This window comes from Furipterus horrens, unplaced genomic scaffold (assembly GCF_987537825.1).
Source record: "Furipterus horrens unplaced genomic scaffold, mFurHor1.1.pri manual_scaffold_4, whole genome shotgun sequence".
NCBI lineage: Eukaryota > Metazoa > Chordata > Mammalia > Chiroptera > Furipteridae > Furipterus > Furipterus horrens.
Genome location: NW_028327174.1, coordinates 150,446,742 through 150,465,972, shown reverse-complemented (window position 1 = coordinate 150,465,972; position 19,231 = coordinate 150,446,742). Strand labels below are relative to the sequence as shown.

At 38.2% G+C, this 19,231-nt stretch overlaps 1 protein-coding gene and 1 pseudogene across 1 annotated transcript in view; one reads left to right on the top strand and one right to left on the bottom strand.

Moving 5' to 3' along the window:
• Positions 1–19,231, top strand: part of LOC150013068 (speedy protein E4-like) — a 143,047-nt gene that overhangs the window by 107,711 nt on the left and 16,105 nt on the right. The window lies entirely within an intron of this gene.
• On the bottom strand, positions 13,677–14,215 carry LOC150013069 (small ribosomal subunit protein eS24 pseudogene; annotated as a pseudogene).

The window sequence follows — 19,231 nt, the reverse complement described above, 5'->3', positions numbered from 1 at the left end:
AAGAAATAGAAAACCTGAACAACCGGCACAGTAGTAATGAAAGAAACTGAATTCATATTTAACAACTTCTACAAAGAAACTCCAGGCCCAGATGATTTCACTAGTGAATTCCATACAACATTTAAGAAAGAAATAATACCAATCCTACACATAGTTGTACAGAAAATAGAGGAGGAAATACCAAATCATTTTACAATTCCAGTATTTCCCTGATTCCAAAAGTAGACAGACATTAAAACAGAACTATAGAACATTATCCCTCATAACATACATGTAAACTTTAAAATATTAGTAAATTTAATCCAACAATATATATCTAACATACTGAATACCACATATCCAATAAAGATAATGTATCATGACCAATGGGGTTTATTCTGGGAATGCAAGTATATCATTCAAGGCCCAAGTAGAGAGAAATCTATTTAAACAGGGAAAGTGTGATATAAAGAACTACTAATTCCAACAAAGGAGTAACTAACTGTAAAGATATAAGAGAATGCTAAACAATACACTAGCCCTGAGGAAAGTACCCAAGGATGGAAAAACTTAGAAGAGGGCCCTCTTCCCAAGGCTAGAATTGAAACCTAACTGGAAAGGATATGGTTATAGCCTACTGGATGGTGAAAAACTTTTCTGGGCTGCCCAGGTAAGAACTGGTCCACAGTTACCAGGAAAGTAAGAAAAACCCTCCTATACAGTTCAGGTCAGCTAAAACTGGTATGTGGGCCTGATGAGAGAGTCAGGAATCTGGAGCCCAGTCACTAGCAGGCCAGCACAGGCCCTGGGGCATGAAGTGTCTACATTGGGCAGAACAGGAGCTAAGACAAGAAGAAAAACATTCTTCGAAAGTGAAGGTGAAATAAAAACATTTTCAGACAAAGACAAAGACAAAGATAACTCATTGCCACAAGACCAACACAGCAAGAACTATTAAATGGAATTTTTAAATGTGTTTTATTGATTACAGTGTTACATTTATTCCAATTTCCCTTCCCTCTGCTCCCCTCCACCTGGTGGCCCCCCTCCCTCCCCTTGTCCCCCCCTTTTAGTCCATGTCCATTGGTTGTACATATAGTTCTTCTCAACCTCTGTCTATTCCATTCCCTCCTACGATGTTTCTTAATTCCTATACCATCTCCCTCCCTCTCCCCCTTCCCTGCTGACCTCCCCCCCAATATGTTCCCCATATCTATAATTCTTTTTCCACTCTCATTGCCTATTTAGTTTGCCTTTGCTTCAATTCCCTAGCTTCTGTTGTTGTTTCTTGTGATGCAGTTTTCATTTTAGTGTTCATAGTTTTGATCCTCCTTTTTCTAAACCAGTCCTTTAACATCTCCTATAACAGTGGTTTGGATCTAATGAACTCTTTCAGTTTTATTTTGTCCTGGAAACACTTTCTCTGCCCTTCTATTCTGAATGACAGCTTCGCTGGATAAAGTATTCGTGGTTGTAGGTTTTGGATTTTCATTGCTTTGAATATTTCTTGCCAGTCCCTTCTTGCCTGCAGGGTCTCCCTTGAGAAGTCAGCTGATAGTCTAATTGGGACCCCTTTGTACGTGATTCTTTTCTTCTCTCTTGCTGCTTTTAAGATTCTCTCTCTATCTTTAACTTTTGACGTTTTTGATTATAATGTGTCTTGGAGCGGTTCTCCCTGGGTCCAGTTGTTTTGGAACTCTCTGTGCTTCCTGGACCTGTAAGTCTATTTCCTTCCCCAAGTTTGGGAAGTTCTGCTTTATTATATTTTCACTTAATTTTTCAATTTCTAGTTCTTCTTCTTTGCCCCCTGGCAATCCTATGATCTGTATATTCGATCTCTTATAGCTGTCCCAGAGGTTTCTGATCCTCTCATCCTTGCTTCCCGTTTTTTCTCTCTGCACTGGTTGACTGTTTGTTCCTTCTCTATGTTCTGGTTTGTTGATTTGAACTCTGGATTTTATTTCCTCACCATCTGTCTCATATAAGGTTTTGTTCCTTTCAGTATGAGTGTTTTTCAATTCTTTCTCATCTTTTTCCAGATCTTTTGTTAATTCTGTAAGCCACCTGATAACAATGTCCCTGAACTGAGCCTCTGACAGGTTTCTTATTTGTTCATCTGTCAGGTTCTTTATCTGTTGCCTGGTGAGCTGCGCCACCGGGATTTCTATAGTTGTCTGCCTCATTTTGACAGATGTGTTTTGTTTTCTTGGGCAGCTATAGGGGACAGTGCCTGTGTACTCGTCACAACCCAGCGACCGGCGGCAATCCGCAACCTTTTTTGCCGCTCTGTGGCCCTTTGTCGTCACAACCCAGCGACCAGCGGTGGTCCAGCAACCTTTCTCGCCGCGCTGTGGCACTTTGTCGTCACTGCCCAGCAACCAGTGGCTACGGGCAACCTATTTCGCAGCGCTGTGGCGCTTTGTGTGGGGGCAGGGGTCCAAGATGGATTCCCGCAGTTATTCCACTAGGAGACTGGGATCTGTCCTCCCGCCCTCTGAGCCTCACTGTTCGGGGCGATGTGGTGGTTGCTTTTCCGAGCGTTGGGGTTGCAAGCTGCCGGGGTTAGACTGCAGCTGAGATTGCTCTCCCTGCCACTGTCCCTAGTGCTACCGCAAACAGCTCCGCCCCCTTTCGCTCTTCTTACCTGCCCAAAGGGCGCCGCTGGTTTATAACTTTGTACGTTGGGCTTCCGTGTAGTTTTATTTTCTGGAATTTCTAGTTATCTTTTGTTTTGAAGTAGTTGTATTCCTCTCTAGTTGTAGAGGGAGACCGAGCGTGTCCATCTAAGCCTCCATCTTGGCCGGAAGTCGATTAAATGGAATTTAATGAAATGATCTCTGGCAAAAATGCAGAATATAGGAAGGAATTAAGAGCTCTATAAAAGATAAACATATGAGTAAACTTAAATAAACATTGACTATATGAAAATAATACTAATATTACTACTACTAATTATGTCTTGTGATGTCTTATATTTATGTAAAATTAAAATGCATGACAAAAGAAGCATCAAAGGTAGAGTTCATATGGTCTAAGGTCCTATCATTATGTGAGAAGTACTGGTTTACTGTATTTTTTGCTCCATAAGACGCACTTCTTTTTCTCCAAAAGTTGGGGGGGGGAATGTCTGTGCATCTTATGGAATAAATATTGCATCAAAGACCATGATGTGTATTACCTGACTGTCAGTGGTGGTGACAGCTATTAGAAGAGGAAGCGGTGGGCTCATGTGAAACCACTGGGGATGCTTAAATGTCCCATTTTACTGCTGAATCTCAGGATGTCTGGTCAGTATGAAGATAGCGAAGAAAGTGATATATCAGTGATCATGAGCAACTGAGCTTCATAAATTCTGACACTGGCAATGATGATTTTGGGGGGTTCCCAGAAAACTAGAAGAGTACTTGAACCTTAAAGTCTCTCCTCATTTGTTAATGACAGTGATGATATTCTTAATACCGCTGTTGACTGCTGTTCATTTTACATGGTTGAAATATTGAATGTTTCCAGTCTGTAGAACACTGTTTTGGTTTCTATATGTGCTGGCATATTTTTTAAGGATTTTGACAGATTCAGTCTCTATGGCTTGAAGTAATTCTATTGGTATCCCATCTATCCCTAGTGATATACAAGTGGGGACCCCCCAAAAAAGAATTTATTTATAAAAAATTGTGTATTTATTCTTATGTGTTTAAATTTCAGTCACTTTCAAAGTACTCTTCAATGCAGTACACCTATCGAGACATTTTTGCCACTGCTCAAAAAAGTTTGTGAACTCATCAGTTTTGATGTCTTTTAGTGCTTCTGCTATTTTTTTGTTTCACCTGTTTCACATCAGCAAAATGTTTCCCTTTGAGAACTTCTTTTATCCAGGGAAACAAACAAACAAAAGTTGCTCGGGGCAAGATTGGGTGAATAGGGAGGATGGGGCATGGGGGTCAGGCCATTTTTGGTCAAACACTGCTGAACACTCAGCACAGTGTGGGCAGGTGCACTCCAAAATCACCCAACATGAAATGGGCAAACGTGTTGAAAGAGTCTTCAAAAAAAATTCACTGAAGCTGAATGCAGGTTCTCACAATGCCTGCTGGTACACTGGTACAGATGGGTTCCTAGAAAATCACCTAGTGGGGGAAGCCTGCATTACAAGGGGTCTGCCTTCAGAAGATAATTCCAGTTTTGGGGGGAGTCCCCCTCTTATTTCTTCCCAATACTTTCAGGGCAGCTTTCACTTCACTTTCCAGAATTAGAGGTTCTTCCTCATAGGACTCTTCTTCAAAGGCATCTGGAATCCTTTTGTCTCTTCTGTAAAGACCTTCGGTCTACCATTTCCACCTTCCATTTATTTTCTTCTGGTCAGAGAATGTGCTTCCTTATTGGTTGTTCAGCACTTCTTAGTTTGGGTCTGAATTTCCCTTTTATTTCTTGAATTTTCTAATAGAGATCTTTTGTTGAGAAAATCAGAAGCCTTTATAACAAAATCTGATAAGGGCATTGTAAGAAAATAAAATAATATGCTAGTATTGCTCATGAACATAGAAGTAAATTTTATTATTCAAATTAGCAGATGTGATCTAGAAAAAACATAAAAAGGATAATACATCATGACCAAGTTGGGCTTATTCCAGAAATACAAGTGTTGTTTTTTTTTGTTTTGTTTTGTTTTGTATCTGCAAAAATTACTTTCTTTCCCTCTGAAAGCTCCATGAAGGCAGCACCTACTTGGGTCTCTTGATTTCTGCCTTAGACATAGTGAGTAAATAATATTTTGAATGAGTAAACAAGTAAACCTGGAGAACTACTAAACAAAGAAATTTAAAAATCCAGACAACAGTGTGAACATTCCATTATTTTTCATGCTCACAGACTTTTGGTCTCTGGAAGAGTCTTCAAGGAAGAAGAGGCTGTGCAGTGACTTAACACAGTTACCAAATAATTGAACCACAGTTGGCATTTTACATGCCAAGTTTTCCAAATACACTGTGGGGCAAAGAAAAATGCCAGATGTTGCAGGAACTGAGTTTCAAGCATGACCACTATGACTTCTTTCACATTGCTGATATGATAAATTTCTTTTGTTCTTTTTAATTTTCTTTTTTGGTTTTTCAATTAAAGTTGTCCCATTTCTTCCCCATTGCTCCCCCTGACCCAGCCCATCCCTTCTTCCACAATCATATCCATCCCCATTGTCCATGTCCATGAGTCATTTATACACGTTCCTTGACTAAACCCTTCCCTTAGTTATCCCCATTCTCTCCCTCCTCCCTCACTCCTATTGATTGTTATTCTGCTCCTTGTTCTATTTAGTTCATTTGTTTATGTTGTTCTTTAGTCCCCTGTATTAGGTGATATCATATGGTATTTTTCTTTCTTTACCTGGCTTATTTCACTAAACATAATTCTCTCTAGTTCCATCCATATTGTCGCAAATGGCAGGAGTTCCTTCTTTCTTTCTGCTACATAGTATTCCATTGTGTAGATGTACCACAGCTTCTGATCCACTCATCTACAAATGGGCACTTAGGCTGTTTCCAGCACTTAGCTATTGTAAACAGTACTGCTATGAATAGAGGTGTGTATAAGTTTTTTTGAACTAGGGTTTTAGGATTTTTCGGGTATAATCCTAGCAGTGGAATCGCTGGTTCAAAAATGGCAGTTCCATTTTTAGTTTTCTTTTAGGTAATTTCATACTCTTTTCCATAGTGGCTGCACCAGTCTGCATTCCCACCAACAGTGCAGTAGGGTTCCCGTTTCTCCACAACCTCACCAGCACTTGTTGTTTGTTGATTTGCTGATGATGGCCATTCTGACTGGTGTAAAGTGGTATCTCATTGTGGTTTTTATTTACATCTCTCTGATGGCTAGTGATGTTGAGCATTTTTTCATGTGTCTATGGAACTTCTGTATGTCCTCTTCAGAGAAGTGTTTGTTCAGTTCCTTTGCCCATTTTTTAATTGGGTTGTCTGTTTTCTTGATGTTGAGTCATATAAGCTCTTTATATATTTTGGGATCGGTCCCCTGTCTGAGATATCATTGGCAAATATGTTTTCCCATATGGTTGGTTTCCTTTTCATCTTGCTGATTTTTTTTTTTTTTTTTTTTTTTGCTGAGCAGAAACTCTTTAGTTTGATATAGTCCTATTTGTTTATTTTTTCCTTTATTTCTCTTGCCTTAGGAGATGTATCCATGAAAATATTGTTACGTGGGATATCTGAAATTTTCCTGCCTATGTTTTCCTCTAGGACATTTATGGTGTCATGACTTAAGTCTTTGATCCATCTTGCATTTATTCTCATGTGTGTTGTAAGTTGGTGGTCTAGTTTCATTTTTTTGCACGTCTCTGTCCAGTTCTCCCAGCACCATTTGTTTAAGAGGCTCTTCTCACTCCATTTTATGTTCCTTCCTCGTTTATCAAAGATTAGTTGACCATATAGTCCTGGGTTTATTCCTGGGCGCTCTATTCTGTTCCATTGATCTATATGTCTATTCTTATGCCAGTATCAGACTGTTTTGATCACAGTGGCTTTGTAGTATTGTTTGATGCCTGGTATCATGATTCCTCGTGCTGTGTTCTTCTGTCTCAAGATTGCTTTTGCTATTCGGTGTCTTTTTTGGTTCCATATGAATTTTTGGAGTATTTGTTCTAGGTCTGTGAAATATGTCATTGGTATTTGAATAGGGATTGCATTGAATCTGTACATTGCTTTGGGCAGTATGGCCATTTTGATGATGTTGATTCTTCCCATCCAAGAACATGGTATTTGCTTCCATTTATTTGTATCTTCCTTAATTTCTTTCTTCAGTGTTACGTATTTTTCAGAGTATAGGTCTTTTATCTCTTTGGTTAAGTTTACTCCTAGGTACTTTATTTTTCTTGTTGCTATGGTAAATGGTGTTTTATTTTTTGTTTCTGTCTCTGATATTTTATTGTTGGTGTACAGAAATGCCTTAGATTTCTGTATATTTATTTTGTACCCTGCTATTTTGCCAAATTCGCTTATTATATTGAGTAGTTTTTTAGTGGAGTATATAGAGTTTTCTATGTATACTATCATGTCATCTGCATATAAGGATAGTTTTACTTCTTCTTTCCCAATTTGGATGCCTTTTATTTCTTTTTCTTGTCTGATTGCTAGGGCTAGAACTTCCAACACTATGTTGAATAGGAGTTGAGAGAGTGGACAGCCTTGTCTTGTCCCTGATTTCAGGGGGAATGTTTTCAGTTTTTGTCCACTGAGTATGATGTTGGCTTCAGGTTTCTCACATATAGCCTTAATTATGTTAAGGTATGCTCCCTCTATTCTCATTTTGCTGAGTGTTTTCATCATAAATGGGTGTTGTACTTTATCAAATGCTTTTTCTGCATCTATGGATATGATCATGTGATTTTTGTCTTTCATTTTGTTTAGGTGATGTATTATATTTACTGATTTGCGAGTATTAAAACATTCTTTCATCCCTGGGATGAATCCCACTTGATCATGGTGTATGATCATTTTGATGTATTGCTGGATCCTGTTTGCCAATATTTTGTTGAGGATTTTAGCATCTATGTTCATCAGTGATATTGGCCTGTAGTTTCCTTTCTTTGCTGTGTCTTGACCTGGTTTTGGGGTTAGGGTAATACTGGCTTCATGGAAAGAGTTTGGGATTTTTCCCTCTTCTTGGATTTTTTGGAATAGTGTGAGGAGGGTAGAAGTTAGTTCTTCCCTAAATGTTTTGTAAAATTCGCCTGTGAAGCCATCCGGTCCAGGGCTTTTGTGTGCAGGGAGATTTTGGATTACTTTTTCAATTTCCTTCTTTATTATTGGTCTTTTGAGACTTTCTACTTCTCCTTGCTTCAGTTTTGAAGGTTATATGTTTCTAGAAATTTGTCCATTTCTTCTAGGTTGCCAAATTTCTTGCCATACAGTTGTTTGTAGTAATTTCTTACAATTGTTTGTGTTTCTGTGGTATCAGCCATGATATTTTCTTTTTCATTTCTGATTTTGTTTATTTGGGTCTTCTCTCTTTTTTTCTTGATGAGCCTGGCTAGAGGCTTGTCGATTTTGTTTATTTTTTTCAAAGAACCAGCTCCTAGTTTTGTTGATCTTTTGAATTGTTTGTTTAGTCCCTATGTCATTTAATTCTGCTCTGATCTTGATGATATCCTTCCTTCTTCTTGCCCTAGGCTTTGTTTGTTGTTGTTCTAGTTCTTGTAGCTTTAGGGTTAGATTTTTTATTTGAGATTCTTCTATTCTTTTCAGATATGCCTGTATTGCTAAGAACTTCCCTCTCAGGACCTCTTTTGCTGTGTCCCATAGGTTTTGGGCTGTTGTTTGTTCATTATCATTAGTTTCCAGAAATTTACTGATTTCTTCTTTGAGGTCATTGTTAACCCATTCATTATTTAATAGCATGTTATTCATCCTCCATGAGTTTGGATGTCTTTGATTTTTTTTCTCTGAGGTTGATTTCTAGTTTCAACGTATTGTGGTCTGAAAAGATACTTGATATGATTTTAATTTTCTTGAATTTGTTGAGGCTTGTTTTGTGTCCTATCATGTGGTCTATCATTGAAAATGTCCCATGTGCATTTGAAAAGAATGTATACTTTGCCTCTTTGGGGTAAAAAGTTCTATATATATCAGTTAAGTCCATGTGGTTTAGTGTGTTGTTAAATGCCTATATATATCCTTGGTGTTTCTTTGCTTTTAAGATGTCTGTTTTTTTTTTTTTAAGTATATTTTATTGATTATATTGTTACAATAGTTCCAATTTTTTCCCCTTTGCTCCCCTCCGCCCAGCACCCCCTTCCACAACAATCCCCTCCCCAAGTCCATGCCCATGGCTCACCCTTTCATATATTCTTCTTCTTTTTTAAAAAAAAATAATTAATTAAATATTTTAACAATAAAAAATAACAATCCTTCCCTCTCAGACTTAAGACCCTTTACAATCTTATAAAGGACAATGGACGAAGGTCTCGAGCTCCTCTTGCTGCTTCAAGCTGGACATGGTCGTCGTCCTACCTACCCTTGGGTCAAGAAATCCCTAATAAGAGTGGGGGTGTGGAGGGGAGGGTGGCCTTCCCACAAGAGGAAGGATCATGCAGACTCCAGGTTGGTTGGCTGTCTCTGGACAACGGCATGCTTGGTTTAACAGGCTGGCATCCTTGTTGTATTCTGGGGGCAACAGGGTTAAAGGACATCATTCAATCCATAACCACTAGATGACAAAAGACAGGTATTAATTTTTCAATGTCCCACATTAGGGAAAAGAAGGGCTTCTTTAGAGGAAGGTATGCCAGGTATATCGTCGGCGGCGGCGGCAGCCGTCCGTCTCGAGAGACGATGGTGTAGCTTCTTAAGAGTCTATCTGCACCGCCGAGAATGGTTGTGCAGTCCAACTCGGGAGTGACACGGTATCTGTCTCCTCCCGTGTTGAATCGACATCTTGCGATGACGCTGGAGTGTCCTCTCCAGTGAAGCTGAAGCTACAGAGCCTGGGCAGGGTGATATGGAACCTGGCCAAAACCCTTTTGCCCATTATACTTAGTTTGGACTGAGGGAAATATTTTAGGTTTCCCTCCTCTCGGGCCTCTGGGCTCTTTCTGTCCAAGCCATTAGGATAGAAAAGAGAAACCAGTTTTAAAGTGAAGCCCACAGACCACCCCGTTCTTCACCAACCCAGCCACTTAGTTCAGCCAAACCACTGAGTCTCAGGAGGCAGCAATGCAGACAGGATTAAGTGAGGCCTATACGTACAAACAATCACTCAGGTAATGAGATCGTAGGCTTATGCCCTTTGAAAACAGAAAACACATGTTAATTTATGTAACATAACCCACACACAAGTTTATAGATCTGTAGGACTGTCTTATTGGAAAGACATCCAGTTGCAAGGCATTTCACATTCTTCTTGCCTGTAAATTAAACATCTTTGATAATGCCACAGACATAGTTTAACTTTCAAATGAAAACAAATTTTAAATGAAAAGAAACTTCAAAGACGGTTAGCTGCACTACTTTATAGTCTACCACTGGGCATTGTGATCTTCCTTGAATCTTGATTTTTCTCCCTAAGATTACCCTCCTTGTCATTAAAGGGACTGCATTAAGTTCATTTTTAATTTATCCTGTTCATTTGCATAAACACAACAAGAGCAGCAAATGATCACTTATGATCTTTAGTTTTGTTTCGCTGGAACTTACGCAAGGAACATTTAGGGTGACCTTCAGTCTGCCCTTCAGGGCACAGAAGCTGAGCCACATACCTGGCATTCAGCCTTGCCTGTAAACACCTGTCTTTTCCAGGTCCTCCTGGTTTTCCATTGTGCCTTAAGGTCCCTTCTAGCCATCTTTCAGGAAAACAACCTTCGTTCCTTCCCTGGAAAGATTGCTATGGACCGCTCATCCATCCAAGGTACCAGGCCTTTTATCTCGTGGACTTTTATTACCTTTGAAAGTCAGTCCCAGTTGCTCAGGGCTTTTTGGTAACAACCAAAGCCCAAGCATGTCTCCTTTAGGCATGACATTCCAGTCAAAGTCTTAGTCAAATAAATCGTTATTAACAACTGGTCTTATTAGTTTTATGCAAAGAAACTTAGGTCATTACTTACTTCTTTAGAATGCCAAATTCTGGAGGGATCAGATAGGGAGAAAATATATACAGTGTGAAGGAAAATCCTTGTCCTTCTAATATTCACTGAAATTGCATTTCTATTCTTTATATTTTTATTTTTCCCCCCACTAAAAATTTTTGTTTGTTTGTTTTTCCATTACAGTTGTCTCACTTTTTTCCCCCTCTTGCTTCTCTGCACCCTGTCCCTCCCTTCTCCCACATTCAGTCCCCACCCAGCTGTCCATGTCCATGGATCATTTATACATGTTCTTTGACTAGACCCTTCCTCTTCTTACCCCCCTCTCTCCCTCCCATCTCCCCCTTTGTTACTGTTAGTTTATTCCTTGTTTACATACCTCTGGTTCAATTTTGCTCATTTGTTTGTGTTGTTCGTTAGTTTCCTTTAACAGGTGATAGCATAAGGTAATTTTCTTTTGTTGCCTGGCTTATTTTGCTAAGCATAATTCTAATTCCAATCATGTTGTTGCAAATGGTAGAAGTTCTTTCTTTCAGTACTTATTCATTGTCATTTTTGCCCTTTTTACTCGTGTTCCTCTCTGTCTCTCTCTGTTTCTTCATCTTCTTAAAGCAGATCCTTTAGCATCTCTTGCAATACTGGTTTGGTGGAGATGTATTCTTCTAACCTTCTTTTGTCTTGGAAACTCCTTATTTCACCTTCCATTTTGAATAAGAGCCTTGCTGGGTAGAGTATTCTTGGTTGTAGGCCTTTGTTTTTCATTGCTTAGAATATATTTTGCCATTCCCTTCTGGCTTGTAGTGTTTCTGCTGAGAAATCTGATGATAGCCTTATTGGAGCTCCCTTGTATGTTATTAGCTGTTTCTCTCTTGCTGCTTTTAGGATTCTTTGTCTTTGAATGTTGGCATTTTAATTATGATGTGTCTTGAAGTGGGCCTGTTGGGGTTCATCTTCATTGGGACCCTCTGTGCTTCCTGGACTTGCATGATTCTTTCTCTCTTCATGTTAGGGAAGTTTTCTGTCATTAGTTTTTCAAAGAGGTTTTCTACCCCTTGCTCTTCTTCTTCTCCTTCTGGAATTCCTATGATACAGATATTATTACGTTTCATGTTGTCCTGCAGCTGTCTTAGAGCCTCTTCAGTCTTGTTCAGCCTTTTTTCATTTTGTTGCACTGTCTGTGAGTTTTTGTCTACATTGTCCTCCAGCTCACTGATCCGATTTTCTGCTTCCTCTAGCCTGTTTTTAATTCCTTCTACTGTGTTCTTCAATTCAGAGATCGTATTCTTCATTTCCTCCTGGCTCTTATTGATAGCTTCCATGTCCTTTTTGATGCTGGTATAATTCTCAGTAAGTTCCTTATAGTTCTTCTGGAGTTCACTGTAGTTTTTTGGAGTTCTTTGTAGTTTCCGCTGAGCTCATTGAGCTTCTCCATAATACATGCTTTCAATTCCATATCTGATAGTTGGCTTCCCTCTATTTCATTTAGCACTCTTTCTGGGGACTCTGCCTTTCCTTTCGATGGGGGGTTATTTCTCTGTCTCCCCATTTTTGTGACTCCTATTGTTTGTTGGTGCTTCTTAGAATGATCTGCACTTCCTGGATCTGCCCCTGGTGGCGTCAGATCCTGTACCAGTCTGGGCCTAGGTAGCCTGTTGGAGACCTTCGGGATCTACTGACTTTGTCTGTCTCCTTTAGTTGATAATCTATTCAATCTGTGATTAGCCATCAGGCTTAAGGACCGTGGGTGTGGCAGCTTAATTCCTGTAGGCAGAGCCTTTGCTTCCCCTCAGGGTAACGCCACTTGGCCGGGAATGGTCTGCCTGCAGTGTGGGGATGAGTCAGCCCTGGGATCCGGCAGGCCACTTCCCCAGCTCTCCCCTCAAAGCCACCACACCAAACTCTCCCCAAGTGTCTCCAGTCCTCTCTGCCTTTCCTCTGCTTGAGCCCAGGGTAAGTGGGGGCCAAAATATTTTTGTATGTGATCTGCTTAAGAGCTCTTTTTCTCCAGCTGTTTCTCTCCGGCTAGCAAGAAACCCTGTGGCTTTTCACTTTTCTCAGCTGGATACTATTTTACTTTCCACTCTGTTGCTGTAGGCTGGGAAGCTCAGTTGGGGGTTTAGACCCTGTCCTTCTCAGGGGGAATCCCCGGCTGCTGAGCTGTTTCTCAGTCCCTTCAGCTGCCACCCGTGTGAGCCCAGCCAGCCCTTCCGCGTCTCCGCACTCCCTACCGGTCGCATTGTGATGTAGCAGCCTTTTCTGTCTCTCCGTGGTTATAAGACTTCTCTCCAGCTGGTGTTTGGTTGGTTATTCCAGATGATTTCTCCAAAATTGCTTTGTAAATCCAGACTAGTTCTGTGAGGAAGTCAGTGTAGCTTCCACTTACTCCTCCACCATCTTGTTTCTCCTATTGTTGATAATGGAGTGTTAACGTCCCCTACTATTAGTGTGTTGCTGTTAATATCCTTCTTGTGGTCTTCTAGTATTTTCTTTATGTATTTGGGTGCTCCTATATTGGGTGCATATATGTTTATCAGTGTTATATCTTCTTGATGGATTGTTCCTTTCAGTATTATGAAATGTCCTTCTTTATCTCTTTTTATTGCCCTTGCATTGAAATCCATTTTGTCTGATATGAGGACTGCTACCCCAGCTTTTTTTTCAGGTCTGTTTTCTTGGAATACTTTTTTATATCCCTTTACTTTCAGTCTGTGTAAATCTTTTGTTTTGAGGTGTGTTTCTTGTAGACAGCAAATATGTGGGTCCTGTTTTCTTATCCATTCCTCTACCCTATGTCTTTTAATTGGAGCATTTAATCTATTTACATTTAAGGTTATTACTGACATGTATTTATTAATTTCCCTTTGTACCTGTGTTCCTCTCCTCTTTTTTCCTTTTTTTTTTTTTTTTTTTCTTAAAGCATTCCCTTTAGCATCTCTTGCAATGCTGGTTTGGTGGAGATGTACAGGAATACAATTGTTTAATATTCACAATCTAACTACCATAATTCACCACATTGATAAAAAAGAGGGAAAATCATATAATTATCTCTCTAGATGCAAAGGGAAAGCATTGGATATAACTCAATACCAATTTATTATTATTTTTTTCAAATAACCAGAAACATAAAAGGTCTTTTATTAATCCTCATGAAAAATCTGCATCATCAGCACAGATAAAGTCACTGAAGAATCTTTACTCCTTCTTTTGTCCAATCTCCAGCTCACTTTTTGGCAGCAGCAACATTGGCCTTTGCAGTCCCCCTGACTTTCTTCATTCTGTTCTTGCATTCCTTTCTCTGTTTTCTTGAAGTCTTCTTCTTCTCATACAGGCCATGTCTTGCAAATCTTTGTTTGGGTTCATTTTTCTTTGCATAATCCAAGGAATCATAAATCATGCCAAAGCCAGTTGTCTTGCCACCACCAAAATGGGTTCTGAATCCAAACACAAAGATGACATCTGGTGTGGTTTTGTACATTTTGGCTAGTTTTTCCTGAATTTCTGTCTTGGATACTGTTGCCTTGCCAGGGTGAAGGACATCAATGACCATTTGTTTCCGCTGAAGTATTCTGTTGGTCGTGAACTTCCTGGTCCGGATAGTCACTGTGTCGTTCATGATGGTGGCTAATCTTCAAGCAGCAAGGGAGGAAAAAACAATACCAATTTATTAAGAAAACCCCTAACTAACTACAAGGAACCCTCATACTCCGGTATTGAGTAGTTCCACATCTTATTTAAGGGAAAACAGTGAAAGCTTTCCTCCTAATATTGGAAAGAAGACATGAATGTCTATTATCACCACACCTATTCATGTTTTTTCCAGGGCAAGAAAGGCTAGGGAAGGGAAGCAATGGAAAACAAAGGAGTAAAATTGGCATTATTTGCAAAGAACATGTTTAATAATAAAAATTAAAAATAATATACAATTATTAGAATTAATAAATGAATTTATCAAGATTGCTGAAAAGATTAACATAAAAATCAATTTTTAGTTACCATTAACAAACAATTGAAAAATTAAAAAATTTTAAAGATAAACCTAGTGAAAAACACACTTGACTTCTAAGCAGAAAACTACAAAATATAATTTAGAAAAACTATGAAAGACCTAAATAAATGAAGGACTATACCAGGTTTGTGTATTAAAAGACTCAAAATCTATTAATCTTAATATGGTAAAAATGTCAATTCTCCCTAATATTGATCCATAGGCAAACAAAATTCCAGAAAGTTTTTGGCAAACTGAATTTTATATGGAAATCCAAAGAATCATTAATAGACAAAATAATCTGAAAGAAGAGAAAGTTAGTAGACTTACACTATCAAATATCCAGGCTCCAATAACTAAAAGAGAGTTGGGATCAGTGGTAAGACAGACAAATAGATCAGTAGAACAACAAATAGAGTCCAGACACAGGTTCACACACATACAGATACAAAAGTGATGCTGCGGTACAGTGGAGAAAGCATGATCTTTTCAATAAATGCTGCTGGATTAATAGATATCCACATAGAGGAAAAACGATCCTGACCTCTACCCCACACCACCCCACACCATTCAAAGTAATGAATTACACATGTATTTTAGATCAAATGAGTGAAGTTAAGCAATAAACATTCAAGAATAACACATATAATATCTTCATGCCCTTTGGTGTACACAAGTATTTCTTAAAACCCTAAATGCACCAAACTAAAAAGAAAATTTTGATAAATTGGACTATTTCATAAATATAATATGAAGTGAAATAAGCCAGACCCAATAAAGTTTGATGTATGATTTTATATTTACAAAGTTCAAAGACAAGAAAAATTAATACATATTAATAGTAGGTAGGACAATAGGTATCCCCTTAAAGAGTCATTCTTGTGAGATGCCCAGAACAAAAGAAATCTGACCCAGCCTAAGTTGACATCTTCAACTCCTAAAAATCACCAGTAATTTGTACATGGCATTGCCCCAGCTAAAATAAAATATTTACCTTCCATCTTCCCTAAGTTCCCCCTTTACATTAGACTGGAAGGAGAAAGGAATAACAGAAGGAAGCAAGGGGGGAGGAAGAGAAGAAGGAACATGTATAGAATACTCTGTACTTTATAGTCTTTTGTGTGTATTGTTTCCTTGCTTCTCCAAATCAAACTATAGATATTGCTAACCTCACTTTATATCTTTAAAATCTTTTTTAAGCTGTAAGAGAAACAAGCAAGAAATATAAAGTATAGGCCTTTGTCATACAAACTTATAATTGTATATAAGCATAAGCGGATTAGGAAATGAAAACCTGACGTACACATAAAGCACCAAAATAATGGTATAAGGAAGTATGTGATTTTGTACCCAAAATGATCACTGGAACATCAACATTGGAGTTTAGCGAAGAGATAGAGGATGTAGTCAGAGGTAGCTTTTGTGGGGGGATGGGCTTGAAAATTTTACTTAGAGGTACAGGAGTTCAGCCTTCTAGTTGCCTACCCCTGCTTAATTTCTGTTTCTCACTTTTTTTTTCCAACTTTGCAATCTGCAAAGTTGTCTCCATTTGCAAACTAGTGTGACCAGGTAGTTAAGTTCTGCATGGCAAATTGTAAGCAGAAGTAATGTATGAGGCCTCCAGGAATTACCCTAAAAGGTAACTGACTCCACCAAGCAGTTTGCCCATTTTGCCTTTCCCCACTTCCTTCTTCCTTCTCTGGCATATGGATGTGACATCTAGTAATACAACAGCCACTAGTGAGTTTGTTCACTAGACAGAAGAACAGAGAGGAAGGAGCCTGGGACACTGATGACCATGGAGCTTTCACACAAACACTAGGCTGCCCACCTTGAAATTCTTTTCCTGAGAGAAAAAATCAACCCTATTCATATCATACTATGTAGATGACCTTAGTGCTAGCTAGCTTAGGCAGACAGAACTTTCCATTTAAGTATTAAAACAAGATATACACTCAGTGGTGTGCCAGCTTTTACCAATTTACAAAAGCCAATTGTTTACTTTCCACACCTATCTGTGAGCTGGTTGTCAAACACTTCCACTTTAAAAGATAAAATGAAAGAAATGTAAAACTAAATGAATTATATCAAACGCAAAGGTAATAAATACTTAAAACCTTACTATTTCCTGATTAGTTTAATGGCCTTTTGCTATTATCTGTATTCTTGAGGTTATTCACATCTGTTCTACCTGCATGGTAGAAATATTTCATAATGGCATGTTACTATCCATCTCCTTTCGACTCCATATTCTATGATTTCACGTGGGCAGCTTGAAATATATTTTCTGAAAAGAATAAACCAAACACTAATAGGTATCTACTAATTGTTAAATATGGCAGGAGGAGGAGAGTAAAGAAAGAGAGGAGATGGAAATTAAAATTAGGATTATCTGTGCTGTTTTATACTTTTGACTGAACTACGTAAATGTTCCGCATACTTTAAAAATTGTTAATTTTTTAAAAACCAATTTCTAAAATTTGAAAACAAATGGAAACCTATGATCCTAACGGTATACCAAATTGATAGCATAACTAACCAGGGAAAAGAATTATTTCAAGTGACTTTTAAACACAGTAATTTGACTATATATCCCTCAGGAGATATATCCTGTGGACAAAAGAAACACAAAGAAATCTTAAGCTGCATTCAGTGGTCTTATTATTAGAAGTAATATTGATATTGCTTTTAAAACTATTACATGTATATTATAAGATTAGGAAATAAATACTTGAATTATGTCTTTAAGAACTAAGATTTTCAAAGTAAAAATGATACAAACGTAAAATCAAAGAAGTTTAATCAGAAATCTGCAATCTTAAGTTTGAATTGGTTCATACCCATTAGGATGGGTACTATTAAAACAAAGAAAGAAAAAAGAAAAAAAGAAAAAAAAAGAGAAAATAAAAAGATTTGGTAAGGATGTGGTGAAAGTGGAGCCCTATGCATTGCTGGTGGGAATGTAAAATGGTGCAGCCAGTGTGGAAAACAGTGTGACTATTCTTCAAAATATTAAGCATAGAATTACCATATGGTCCAGCAATCCCACTTCCAGGTATATACACAAAAGCAGCAAAGGCAGGGACCTGAACAGATATCTGTACACCCATTTTCATGGCAACATTATTCATAATAGCTCGAAGGTGGAAACAACCTAAGATTCAATGGATGGGTGGATAAACAAAATGTGGTATATACGTACAATAGACTGTTAGTCAGTCTTGAGGACATTATGCTGAGTAAAAAAAGTAATCCTGTCACAAAAGGACAAATATTCATAGATACAGAAAGTACAATGAATGGGAATTGCCAGGAGCTGGAGGAAAAAGGGAGTGGAATGTGAGTGTTTAATGGGTACAGGGTTTCAGTTTAGAAAGATGAAAAAGTCCTATAAATAGATGGTAGTGATGGTTGCAGAACAATGTGCATGTACTTAATGCCACAAAACATTAAAGAAATTTTTAAATGCTAAAACTTATTATGAATATTTTACCATAATTAAAATTTTTGGATAGTAAATATTAGTATAACTCATTATTTCTTTGTCTGTTACTATGAAATATGTATTTCTGAGTGCTAGCCACTAAATAGGCCTAGCCAACATAGACAACCTAGTAGCAGTAAGTCCCCTTATCAGCAAGACTGTATTTTCCAAATATTATTTTCCACTGAAAGGAACCTGGACTCTTTGGAGAAGTGTTTGATTACAGTTCCAGGGCAAGAAATGTACGAGATGGTCTTGGGACACCTAGCTGATCCAGAAAATAAGGACACTATTGAAGACAAATGGTCCTGTCAAAAGGACATAGGAACCAAAATGAAGGGGCAGCCATTGGCCAAAGATGGGACAATTTAAGCAAGGAAAACAATCATGATTACAACTGATTGAAACACATTAATCCATCCAAAACACATATAAATCCATGTGTCTATAATAATACTAATAAACCAAAGGACACAAAATCTCATCAGCCACAATTGGAGGTTGCTAGTACACCAATAAAGGGTAAAAAATTAAGCATAGACGCTGCCTTTTTGTACAAACTCTATTTCAGGATAATCAAATAGTTGATGAGGTAAAAAAAAAAATTCTTTTTATAAAAGAATTCCAGCCAATATGTTCAGAAGGAATGATAGAATTAGAATGAATTAAATAAAACGGTCTTAAGTAACCATCACCAACAGATGCCAAAACCATATTCAAAAAATTGATGGTAAATTTATCACAGATGAATCAGGCCGACTATGTGAGTATCCACTGTTCGATCTTATCATTGCTAAATATGAAACCTTTAGCACTAACCACCAACTTAGAGGAAACAGTAGGGGTAAAGAAACTAATTCATTGCCACTATGAAGAACCAATTAGCCAAATCTGAATGTGGAAAATTTTATAGGACAAAAGATCTAGTCTCTTATACAAATAAGATGATGGGGATCTGTTATAGAATAAAAGGTTTTAAAAAAATTAACAACCCAATGTACTCTGTGGATTCATTTGGATCCTGGTGTCCAGAGCATTGTCCTCTGTGTCCATGGTTGCAATTCACCCTGCAGGCATTTGTGGTTAAAATCTGCAGCTGTGAAGATGTATTCTGTCCTTTCTCTTGGCTTCCCTTGGAGCAGCGGGGCACTTACTCACAGCTACAGTCTCACTTTAGCTGTTGCTAGTAACAAACAAGTGAATC